The 13,465-nt window shown below is 37.3% G+C and overlaps 1 pseudogene; it reads left to right on the top strand.

Annotated features, from left to right (window-relative positions):
- LOC138923128 (nucleoporin p58/p45-like) overlaps positions 1 to 11,231 on the top strand; it is a 38,157-nt pseudogene extending 26,926 nt beyond the window's left edge.
- The last annotated feature ends 2,234 nt before the right edge of the window (positions 11,232 to 13,465 follow it).

Here is a 13,465-nt window from a genome sequence, read left to right on the forward strand (position 1 = left end):
GATTAAAGGTAAATGGTTGGAAATATGTTAGGTAGAACATAGTGCTACGCATCTCTGTACATTTGCTATTGAGAAAAGATTGGGGGGAATGTGTGTCCTATGACTCCGTATCCTTTCCGATTCAAATGAGGGGGTTGAACTTGATTATAAAGAACAAACCCAAGCACTTCACTTGCTCCAATGCACTGCCTCTCTCAGTACAGCAGGCAAATATACATTTCAGTCCACTGCAGACAAAGGGAACGTGGAAACTAAGGCAGGCTGTAGAATATTATCTGGGGCAGCAACACAATAAATTGAACTGTACCAAAAAATGCATATTTAAGCTAAACATTTGCTTTATAAAATTGCATCATTTTTAATTATCAATAATCATATAATTATTGATTAATTTGACTAATTATTAATTATAAAGATTAATTATCTTTTTCAGTGTTAGTTTCTTCATCTGTGATATTCAGTTGTTATTGAAAACAAAGGAAACAGTTTATAAAGCAGCTTGCACAGTACGCAGCACATTGTTAATAGTCAATGGAGGCTAGTTACTGTCCTTCCCTCCTTTCTGACCTCTTATAAGTATATTCCTGTTCCCTTCCATGGACATCTGCAATTATTTTGCTACACATGCAAACTGACCATCCCTTTTAACTTATTAAAATGAATAAAGAGCTAAAAGAGAGGATGAATTATGCTATAAAAAAATTTAAGACAAAAAGTCTGTACAATAACAAGACAGGGTCCAATCAGCTATTGAGGATTTAATTCTAAGACTACAAAGATGAGAAGGGAGATACTACAGAGTTTTTAAAAGAAGGAGAAATACTGCAAAATTTTGAATAGTTTATTATTGGCATTGAAAGAAAACATAGATATTGATAGCGGTTGTTTTCTATCGGTAGAATCAGGAATAGCCAGTGACAAAAATTCTCTCCTTGACCAAACTCTGACTAGGCTCCTCTCAGCCCTTTCTCAACTAAGCCTCAGGCTTGGCCTATAAAGACTTGAAAAAACCACTAGCATACTTTCTAACAACTCAACGCCACATGCCCAGGATGACCCCAGCCCCTCTTAAAGTGCCTACTGAGAAAACTCAAGGCTGCCAAAAGAATTCACTGTTTGTTCCAGCAACACTGGAATATAGGCCCCTGCCTCCCAGTCTCTGTGGGAGCGTAGAAGCCTAACGTTGACAAGGGCCAGTTGACAAACAAATCCAGATGGGTTTCATATGGACCAACTCTCCTTGTCCCACTTTCTTGTAAGTTTTCACTTCCCTGACTCTTCTGAATCCCAGCTCACCCACCTCCCTGTTCTTTCACTCTCCCTTTAAATCTCTGACTCACCTCTGTACAAACTGAAGCTCAGTTTATGATGCGGGGTCGGTGAGCCGAGGAGTCAAAAGAAAGATTTCTTAGACTCTCAAGATCTGGCAGTAGTGCTCTTTTATTTAGAGAATAGTGTGGAATAGCATGGGGACAGGACCCATGGGCAGTCAGAGCTCCTGCTGCTGCCACTTCTGCTGCCCCCGCTGGCATGGGGACAGGGCCCATGGGCAGGCAGAGCTGGTGCGTGGGGACAGGACCCACGGGCGGTCAGAGCTCCTGCTGCTGCTGCATGGGGACAGGTCCCATGGGCAGTCAGAGCTCCTGCTGCTGCCCTGAGTTGAGGGTTAGGGCTAATTTTATAAGGCATGGGTACGTGACTTATTTTTACTGGAGAAAAGAAAAGATGATGTAAAAAGTCATTAAATGATTTCAGTGCAGATGGGGTCTGGTTATTGTGCGGTCATATAACTTTAGATACGAATCTGGCCATATAGATCGGCATGCAGGTGAGGATGCCCTGGGCTTCTCTCCCTGGGGCGGTCCTAATTCATACCATAAAAAAAGTCCACCGGGTCGTATAGTTTGGCATGTAGGCCAGGTCACCTTGGGCTTCTCTAGCTGGGGCAGCCTTAATCCACATCAGTTTAGATCACCCTGGACTCCTTTCCCTATAGCAACAGTATATTACAGACTAAACTCTGTCCTTATCTTTTTAACTAGTGTCTGTTTTATCTTTGACACCATATATAGACCTAATATGACTAACTAGGATCTTTGATATTCTCCCAGAACAACTACCTGTGACAAGGTGTTATGGACTAAATGTTTGTGTCCCCCCAGAAATGCATATGATGAAATCTAATCATCAATGTGACAGTGTTTGGGAGGTAATTAGGTCATGAGGTCATGAATTAGATCATGAATAGGGTTAGTGTCCTTATAAGAAGAGGACAGAATTAGCTCACTCTCTCTCTGCCATGTGAGGATACCAAGAAGTCAGCAGTCAAACCCAGAAGAGAGTTCTCAACAGAACCCGACCGTGCTGACATCCTTCCCTAGGACTTCCAGCCTCTGGAACAGTAAGAAATAAATTTTCATTGTTTATAAACCACCCAGTCTATGGTACTTCATTGTAGTAGCCTGAACTAATTAAGACATGAGAAACTGCAAATCTATCAATCCCATCAGCTACTAAGTTCCTCTGTGATATATACTGTCAGAATAAATCTGGAATACATCTTTCATGACATTGAAGGAATTTGAGGATTAGGAAACACAGATGGTGTTTACATCTCTTCTTACAATTAACACTCACATGTTAAAAGCAAGTAAGTTTATATTGGGAGTGAAAAATAGTATTGGATTTGACCTGCTGTATACAAGACCAGAATGATGAGCCTCTTATTTACAGAGGACACTGAGGCCATCAGGTGTAGTTACCAGGACTTTCCTCTCCCTTATAAGCTTTCCTGCCCCCTGGTACCAGCATCTACGGGCACCCCCTCTACCAGCATCTGTCTATAACTTTTCTACAAATTACCCTCTATTTGTGATCTTGAGCACATCCTCTCCGCAGTCCTCCAGGACCTTACTCCATTCATGTCTGTCCCCTCAATGATAAGTCAAGACGCCACCACTGAATTATATTCCTTATCCATTTGTCTTTTTTCTATCACCGAGGATACTCCTGAAAGGATGGTCTGCTTTTATAGACAGTCAATTCCTAGGCATCCCTCATCACACTACAGTCCCCACGCCAACATTCAGGTGGGTTGTAGAATATTATTTGGGAGGCAATTTGGTAAATTGGGGGGGAAAAAGAGAAAAAGAAAAAGAAAGCCTCTTCCTAAGACACTAACTGAATCTATTTTTTTAACCACCTTCCTAGGTGGCGTCCTGCAGTATTTGACACTGTGGGCAATCCTATATTTTTCTTCTATTTCTTTGGCTTCTTAGACACCCTTCATTTGTGTTTTCCTATTACTTTTCTCTGTTTTCAGTTTTTTTTTTAATCTTGAGTCCCATTTTAAATAATTTCAGAAAGTCTGTAAACCTTCTGATCATGGTCTTTGTTTTTCATGGGAGATGGCCCATGAATTTGATCAGAGTATTAAAAGGCCTATGAACCTCCAAAATGTTGAGGCCTTCTCAACACACTCTTCACGGATAATCTCGTATTTTAGTGTCAAATTCTCTCCTGAGCTTTATTTCCATCCATCTGGCAATCTCTTTCCAAATGTGCCACAGTTATCACAAATCAAATATCCTCATCTCTGCTAGTTCCTTCCCCTTGTTAAAAATAATTTCTCCTAGTTTTTCAATATTTCTTTTCAGTTTATGGTGTTGGCTATCCTAAACTAGAAGATTTGTACTACTCTTTGACTCTTGCCCTTTTCCCTCCTGTATTTCTCATCAGTCACAGAGTTGCTAATTCTACCTCAGCGATATCTTTAAAAGACATGTTCATTTTTGTATCCTCATCAATGTTTTTTATTTCAGTCCATTCTGCACTCAGAATCACTGTTGAATTCTTTTTTGTAAAGGGAGGGATTGGGGAGAGGGAGATAAAGGAAAAAGAAAAAAAATTTGATTTGACAATGCCCCTCCATTTAAAAATCCCCTGGTTCCTATGTGCTTTCATGATGTCTTAGTTCATGCTACTGTAACAAAATACCACAGACTGGGTGGCTTATAGACAGCAGAAATTTGTTTCTCACAGTTCTGGAGGCTGGGAAGTCCAACATCAAGGTGCCAGCATGGCCGCATTCTCTGGTGGGGGCCTTCTTCCTGGTTCGTAGCTGGTGCTTTCTCACTCTGTCCTCACATGGAAGAAGTCAGCAAACTCTGTAGTTTCTTCCAAAAAGAGGGCTAATCCCATTCATGAGGCTCTATCCTCATGACCTAGGCACCTCCCAAAGGCCCACTTCTAATGCCATCACATCGGGCATTAGAATTTTGGAAGGACACAAACATTCAGACCATAGCACATGATAATACCCAAACTCATTATTAAGACATGCAATCATTTAACATGTATCCTTCTATAACAGGAAGGAACACTAAGGATGGCTGCCAACATGAGAAGCAAAGAGAAAGGCATGGAACAGATTCTCTCCTAGAGCCTTCAGAGCGCTGGATTTTGGACTCCTAGCCTTCAGAACTTAAGAATGTAAATTTCTGTTGTTCTAAGAGGCGTGCACACACACACACATACACACAGCTAATCCAACTCCTTGTATCCTATGCTTCAATTACTCTTAAATGTCTCTGATGCACCAAGTCACTATGATTACATCATCAAAGTCCTCCTCTCTGCCTCAATTCCTTTGTATCTCTCCCCTCTAGACAATCACTTACTATACTATAATTAGTGAGTAAAAGGTTCTGGGAGCCAACTCCAACATGTGTCAGAGGAGTTTCCCCCATACCAACAGTTCTCCAGACACCAGCAGGTTGTCCTACAATTCAACTTAATTTTAACACTATCTATCTGGAGATAGTGTCAAATTCCACAGGTTAAGGGTTCAGATCCTACAAAACTGCTCCCCTCCCCTGCGTCGGATGCTAGTTGCAAGCCCAGGTGTCCACTGTACTTCTTAACAACTGGCTGTAAATCCGAGGGAGCCACAACGCCTCCTTAGGTTCAATAACTTGCTAAAGTGGCTCACAGAACTCAAGAAACATTTTACGTACTAGATCACCAGTTTATTATAAAAGGATATAGCTCAGGAACAGCTGGATGGAAGAGACCCATAGGGCATGGTATGGGGAAAGGGCAGAGCTTCCATGCCTTCTCTGGGTACATTACCCGCCCAGCACCTCTGTCAACCAGAAGCTCTCCAGCTTTTGAGTTTTTATGGAAGCTTCGTTCCATAAGCATTATTGATTAAAGCATTGGCCATTGGTGACTGAACTCAACCTCTAGTCCCTCTCCCCTCCCTGAAGGACAGGAGGATGGCACTGAAATTTCCAACCCTTAATCACACGGTGGTTCTCCTGGCAACTAGCCTCCACCCTTAGGTGCAATGCAGAAATCCCCTTATTAATGTAACGAAAGACACATTTGTCACTCTCCTCACTTAGGAAATTCCAAGGGTCTTAGGAGCTCTGTGCCAGAAATGGGATAAAGACCAAATATATATTTCTTATTATAAATCACAATATCACAGTCAGGATAAAGAATGACAATGATTCTAACCAAAACTCAGTGCCTTAACACATTACAGACTTATTATTTGCTTGTTTTATAGCTCTAATCAAGTAAAATGATCCCACTAGTCCTCTTAGTACCAGCTTAGGGATCCAGGTTCCTTACACTGTGTGACCCACAGTACTAGGGGCCTTCACTTCCATCTCTTAGAGAAAACAAGGACCATGGAAGAAAATCAGTGAGACTCTTAAAGGCCAGGTCTGGAAGTGGCCTAAATGACTGCAGCTCACATGTCAATACCAGATCTAGTCATATAGACTCATCTATGTGCAAGAAATATAGCCTTCCTATGTGCCTTGGAGAGAAGGCAGCCAATGAAGATGGTTCAAGGACCATGTGGCATTACTTCTACCACATTTACTCAACCCCAACACAGTTCTAATGTAAACGCCACGTCGAAATTTCTCTCACTTCAAAAATGCTAAACATGTCTATTACCACATCTCTCAGCTTATACCTATATGGCACTTTAACACACAGTTTATTAATTTCCTCATTAAATATTTCTCTGCAGTTTTACACAAGCCCTCCAAAATCAAGTATGGCTTTTACTAATCTTCATATTTTCTAATTTGTAGCACATGGTAGTACTCCCAAAATGTTTGTTGGATATACCCACTTGCTTAATATTATATTATAGGAGCTCTTCAGGTAATAGCAATTGTTTTTAGCCATTATCCTGACTGTAATTAATATATATAAATTATCCACAGTTGAATGGAAGATAAAGTTTAACACAATATTCTTACATAAAAAGTGAAACATAACTATGAGTTATAAAAGTGACTCTATATTTTGCCCATGTGACCCATAACAAAACATTATAAAGTGAATCAACTTCTATACACTTACTAATGGCAATACCAAAATGCTATCTTAATCCAGTCAAGATGAGTAATTTATATTATTTTATTGAGTTTCTATTTTCCACAAATTAAAGACCACACAAAACCTCAAGTAACATTTTCAACTTCCATTCGTTTCAGAACAAAGCAGTGTATAAATATACATCTTTGCAAAAAAACACATTGATTTCTCTAGTTGCCACAGATTCTCAGCAGGTGCGAAGCAGACAAAATAGCAGATGGAAAAGCCAAAGAAGAGAAAAGAAACTGGGAAATGTTGCAGATAATTCTATTTACTATAATAAAATATAGTGTTAAAAGAGTGGCCTATTTATTTTTACTTTTCTCACTGAAATAATTAACACGGAGCACAGCTCCTAGAATTTCCTGGGAACTGAGAATAAGAAATTATTTTTTCTATCTTGAATAAAATTCCATTTCACTTTGCATAGTTTTGAGCGTCAACAGAACAGAATTTATGAAATATATGTTTCATAATAAATATTTATGCCCACAACTCAGTCTTTTAACAAATAACTTTATTTTTTAAATTTTTTTAAGCTTTATTGAAGTATAATTGACAAATAAAGTTGTAAGATATTTAAAGCATACATTGTCCTGATTAGCAAAGGCCAACTTTAAATGTTACATCATCATGGCTGTATGTTTATTTCCAAATATAAGTAAAGGAAACTTTTAAAACAATGTCCACATTTACTCATCAAAAAATGGATGATTGTGTGGAAAATTTTTTAATTTACCTAAATTAATTTCTTTCCAAACACAATAATAGAATAATTGATTATTTATAAAATAATCAGTTTTTCATATAAACCACATTTTTTTAAACTTAGTTTGCTAACAGCACCACCGCACTTCCAGATATCTAGATATGAAGCCTTAGAATGGTAATCAATAGCCCCTTTTTATATTTTTTCCACATCCAGTCATGTTCCATATCTTAGTACTTTTTACTTAAAAAGGCCCCTTGCACTTACTTTTTTCTTTCCACTCCAGTTAATTTAGGTGCTTTCTTTTTTTTAACACGTGCCTTGGTCATGGAAAATCCTTCTAATAGGTTCCTTTCCATTTGGTCCCAAGTAATCGACGCTTTACACTTGTTCCAGAATTATTATCATTACTATTTTTTTTTGAGGAAGATTAGCCCTGAGCTAACATCTGCTGCCAATCCTCCTCTTCTTGCTGAGGAAGACTGGCCCTGAGCTAACATCCGTGCCCATCTTCCTCTGCTTTATATGTGGGACACCTACCACAGCATGGTGTGCCAAGTGGTCCCATGTCCGCACCCGGGATCCAAACCAGCAAACCCAGGGCCCCGAAGCGGCAAACCCTGGGTCCCTGAAGTAGAACGTGTGCACTTAACTGCTGCACCACCAGCCAGCCCCCAGAATTATATTTTTAAAGCTTTGGTTATATAGCTTGGCTGGACACTTTACATGGCATATTGTTTACAAAAAAGTACAAATCTCATTAACTATCTTTCAAAATCTATACATCATCTTTATTTACAGATTTATCTCCAACTATTTCCCCAATACAAATTATCTGTACTACAAACACTCTTATTATTTTCTAAATATCTCCCATATCTCCTTTACACAAACCCAGTATCCCATAGACGTGAGAGTGTCTTGCATTATGCCAACTCTGGAAAGTTGCTCACATCAATTTTTCCCCTTGAGATGCCCCTCACAACCCATTTTGCTATCTTACCATTTCTCCAATGCCTTATTCTGATATTATGTCTTTTATGAAGTTTTCCCTGACAGCCCTGACAGAGGTATTTTTCTACTTCCTCTAATCTGTCCTTGTACTTTATTTAGGAGCATCATATAATACATTATAGACAACTTTGAGCCAGGTGTCTGAGCATATTCCCCCTAAGAAATGCTCAAAAATTTTGTTACTTTACCTTATCAGTTACTATCCCTTATATATAAGAAGCACAAATATTATTTTAATGTTGTTACAATGTCTAATCTCACTAATGTACTCACATACATGTATGAAAAACTTAAAAATAAATTACCATTGTCACAGGTAAAATGAACAAAAATGAACAATGGCAATCAATATCAGTCCCTTTAACACATGGCTGGTTGGGTTATAAGGTAGGGGGGAAATTTGGGAAAGCTATTTAGCAATAGATACTTAGGGCTTTAAAACGTGGTACCTGGACATGCAAGTTTAAGATGGCACCTGATCAGAATCCCTGGCTCTCTTCTCAATTCCTGCCAAAATAACAACCAAGACAGAATTAAAAAAGGAAGTCACACACACACACACAGAAAATTAGGACCTAGAAAAAAATTAGGCTAAGAGCAAGGCTGAGACAAGTGAGTAAAAACAATTTCAGTTCATTCGATTTGGTTCGTTACACTATGCTATACCTCAGGAAGGAGTACAAGCCTATATAAAAATGTGTAAGGAGAACCTGTATCTTCCTCCCACTGGCTTCTCTCTGATTTAGAAACACTAGATCTATAGGAAACTGAAAATTATACAACTGCCCAATTATTTTATGAATGTTCTTAATAATACTGCCTAAATCCCAAAAGTCCCTTTTTCTCTACATATAGACAAACTGCCATTTCCAGAAGAAACGGGAGGAATTGGGAGTGGGGACATGCCTGTTAGCGGAGGAGCATCAAAAGTAGGTCAATCTTCTCAAAATAAAGCAAGCACAAGTACTCAAATGCTTCCCTTATAATAGTATATACATGGTCTTTATTCTTCCAGGAACTTAATCCACTTTGTCTTTTAGGAGCCTGAGGACTGGAGAATTGAGAAGATGCCTAATTTTTCCAGCAGTAAAGGATTCTAGCGCTGGAAATCTGATTAGATGGTATTTCTGCCCAACTGCATATCCAAAAAGAGATTTTGACTTAAGCCAAGGAAATAAGTGAGGGAAAAAAATCCAACAGCATATTTCTTAGCAAATAATCACTGAATCTAAATACATATCTTTCTTAATGGATGAGTAACAGAAAAATAAGAACTGGATGCATGAAAAAATATTGACGATTAATAAACAGGGAATATAATTTTGAATAATCAGAGGAAGAACTAATCTCTGAAAATAACTTGCTTCAGGCAACTGAAGGAAATGTTGAAAACTCTAAAGCATTTTGAATCACATGTGTTTCTTTCAAAAAATGAGGCCGGGGTGGAGTGGACGTTCCAAAATGTTTATTGCATAGAATCACTAAAAAGGTAGACAGGGGAAATAACAGTTGTTAGTAAACTATGCAAAAAGACCCACAAAACCCCACATTGAAGGTTATAAAAACCAGAATTAACATTTAAGTTGTGAGATATAAAATTAAAGATAAGGAATAAACAAAATAGAAAGACAACTGATGAATTGTAAACATTTTTCAGAAGGCAAAAATAATAATTATATCCAAAGCAATAATCAACAATTTAAGAAAACTATTTTATACATAAAAAAAATGATCTGGAAAAAATAGAAACAATAAAATATCAAACAAATTTGGTAAAAATAGTTATTCAGAGGACATGTTAAAATTAGATATATTCATTTGTGCTGGTTAATTTGACAATCCAAATGAAAAGAATGTTTTTCAAAATAAATATAAATTATCAAGATTTCCTTGTGGAGAGATCATATCTGGAATAAAACAATAACCACGGAAGGAAATACACCCAAATGTTGGCAGTGATTTTGGTAGGTGCCAAAAAGGAAATAAGGAGCTGTGATAGAGGATACAGGGAAAGGGACCTATTTTAGATGGAGTGGTCAGGGAAGTTCTCTCTGAGGTTATCAGCTGGTGACAGAATATAGAATTGTAGGAGAATTTTATGCTCTTATTTAAAATAAAAATTTATTACATTATATACTTTCAAACTTATACAATGGACAGCAGAAAATATATATTATTACTTTAAGGGTTGTTTCCTTTGGTAAAGTATTTTTGGGAAATGACACAAAGGGTATTAACAGTTTTTTCACAGTGGTGCTTATTACTTTTTAATAGAAAAATAATAAAAGTAGCATAAAGGTTAATAATGCAAAAAGTTCTATAATTTTTACAGAATATGGCTGGAAAATGTTAATATTAATTATAATGATAGAAACATGGGTGACTTTCTTATTTTACTCTTTTGTAGTTACCTATATATACTAGGATAAGTATTAATATAATCAGAAAATAGTAATATAAACTTTATGTTCAAAAAAGAACTAAATGTCTAAAAAACTGTAATTTGTTAAAACTACCCAAAATCGTTCCATTTTTCTCCCTTTCATCTTTTATTAAATGAATTTATGTTTCCTAAGTCACAAGTGTATCTTTTTCTGAAAAACAATTAAATTATTTAGAGGACTCATTCACAAATATCAGAAGATAACAGTGTTGAACTTTATCTGAACCCTGTGTTCTCGGAGAGCGACAATGGTGGAGAAAGCCCCCACCTACCTGTGTTCCTAGAAATGTCGTCTGCACAGGACAACAGAGCTGTCACATCCTTTGAGATAAGAGCAATCTCTACCCCTGCCCCAATGACTCAGGTAAGACCCATCTCTGTCCTTGCTCTGACTCGCAGAAGACTCTGACGACTCCATTGTTTACTGCTTCTATAAAATCTAGATGCCTGTCCTTTGCTTTGACATGTTCCTCATTTATGGACATTTTTCCTATTGCAAAAGTCTGAATAAAGTAAACTCTTTAAATATCCAGTGTACATTCTTTACAGTTCAGGTACCGTGGTTCGAATGGTGTTGGACCTCACCTACCAATCCCCCTTTACTCCACCCGCAGAACACCGTTTGTGCCTCATCCATTCCTGACTATTGATCTGGGCACCTGGTGATGAGTCCAGCTCTTGATTTTGTGTTCCAGACGTTTGTCTGTTGGTAACGTGGTAAGGATTTGATACTGATTCTTTCTGAGTACTCACTTGATTTCAGGTGCCAATTTCATTTGATTTCATGGTCTGATCATTTCGTGAGTCCAGAAAATGGATTAACGGTTTATACAACTCTTGTCTCTGTTGGGGCTGAAGGATGAGAATCTAGTTTGTTAGAATTTTCTGTGCATTTTGGCTCAAATCAATTAAGAATTTCATGTCCATTTGATGAGGATTTTAGGCTGGTTAATTTTAAAAAACTGCAGATGAGAAGCAGGCTCTGAGGACTGGAATTTGCTTGCTCTTTTGAGAGACATTTGCATTTGTGAAGGAAGGGGGGATGACCTTGTAGGGACCTGAAATTGACCACCCCAGGATATGTCTCTTTGGCATTGGGATTGTTTGGGACTGATTGCTTTTGATAAACTGGGACAGGGAAGGAGGCTCTGGGGAATGGAACTTGCCCTTGTTGGGACACATTTACATTTGTAAGGTAAATCTCTATCTGTAAAAGGTGCCTCCCTCTCTGTACCAGGAAGAAGAAGAGAGATGACCTTGTCCCTAGAAACTCTTAATGGGGAAGGCAAGAACTTAAGTTGGTTGCTGTCTGGCAATCTCATGTAACTGATTTAGGGTGGTGACTTCTAACCTTTCTAACCTTTACTTAATCCGATTTGATTCTTGTCTAAAAGTCATGGGATCACCCAATGACCAGACCCCACCAGCACTGATACCATTTTAACTTTTTCATATTCTTTCCTATGTCTTGTAAAGAGATAACTCACATACCTATGCCTTAAATTTAGCTCTAACCCTCAACTTGGGGCAGCAGAAGCTCTGACTGCCCATGGGTCCTGTCCCCATGCTACACTATTCTCTAAATAAAAGAGCACTACTGCCAGATCTTGAGAGTCCAAGAAATCTTTCTTTCAACTCCTCGGCTCACCGGCCCCGCATCACATTGGGAAGGAGATATCTAAACTGGTAAATTTTGTGTTTCTGTTTTTATGTTTGACTCAGGCTGAAATGTTGGAGTCGAATCTCTAAACGATCTTTCTATTTGTGTCTGTCTGAATGTTTGTATGATTGTAATTCAGAAAGGCGTTTACCTTTTATTGTGTAAGTATGTAACATTTTCCTACCTCCAGATGACCTTAGCAAGGTAGACTATAAAATCTCTTAAAGGAGATCCATTCTGATTGCCTTGGAGATAAAGAAGTGCTTGTATAACTGTGTTCCTTAAAAAAAAACCAGAAAATAGGAAAATTGAACTTCTAATATTTTCAATGTGCTAAAAGATATATTCTTATAGAACCTAACTCAGAAAGATTTTAAGAATTCACATTAGTATAATTTAGGTGCAACTTTGGCAAACAAAATTAGTTTAATATTTCTGGCTTAATGAAAACAACTATGTTTGCTCTGACATAATATTAAATATTAAATATAATACAAGTGCACATTTTTATTCTACATGGGTATGTTCTTCCTAAACTTATACAAGTTTACTAATTTAATAAGGTAGCACTAATTTCATTAAATGTTTAAGATTATTAAAAATGTATATTTGTATTTAATAAAATTGAATACTTATTCAAACTTTATTTCAAAAATTATTATGTTTTGTAGTATGTCAGCTTGAAAATAATTTTCAAAATCCCATCAGATAAGCTGATGATCTTCTTGCTTGTCTGACCTTATAAAACCCAAGGCCTCTTGCTTTTCTTTGAGATGGTCCTCGTTAATGAATGTTCGTCCCCATTGCATTAGCCTGAATAAAATTCTCTCTTTAAATGTCCAGTGCATTTGATCTTTCACAATATCAACTTAAAGTACTTGAAATATGAACTCATAAAAAATAAATATATTCACTTTTTAAAATTTCTGACTGGGTTAGCTAATCAATATGTATTTCCTTTAAAACAACTTGAAATGTTCTGCCCAGATCAAGAGAAACATAAAATACCATGTTCTTTGCTTGACTGATATCATATCTTTTTTTTGCCAAAAATCAATTCCTTCTAATAAATGATGAATTTGCCACCAGAAAAGATCTCTAAATTAAACACCTTATTAAGGTAACCCTTTCAGTTATTTTTATTCAAGCTCTAAAGATTCTTTCTAAATCATCTAAACAACTTGACATTTATCACTTGGGCTTTGATGCTTGTTTATTGCATTCTATCCTAAACTGGGAT

This window comes from Equus caballus, chromosome 2 (assembly GCF_041296265.1).
Source record: "Equus caballus isolate H_3958 breed thoroughbred chromosome 2, TB-T2T, whole genome shotgun sequence".
Lineage (NCBI taxonomy): Eukaryota > Metazoa > Chordata > Mammalia > Perissodactyla > Equidae > Equus > Equus caballus.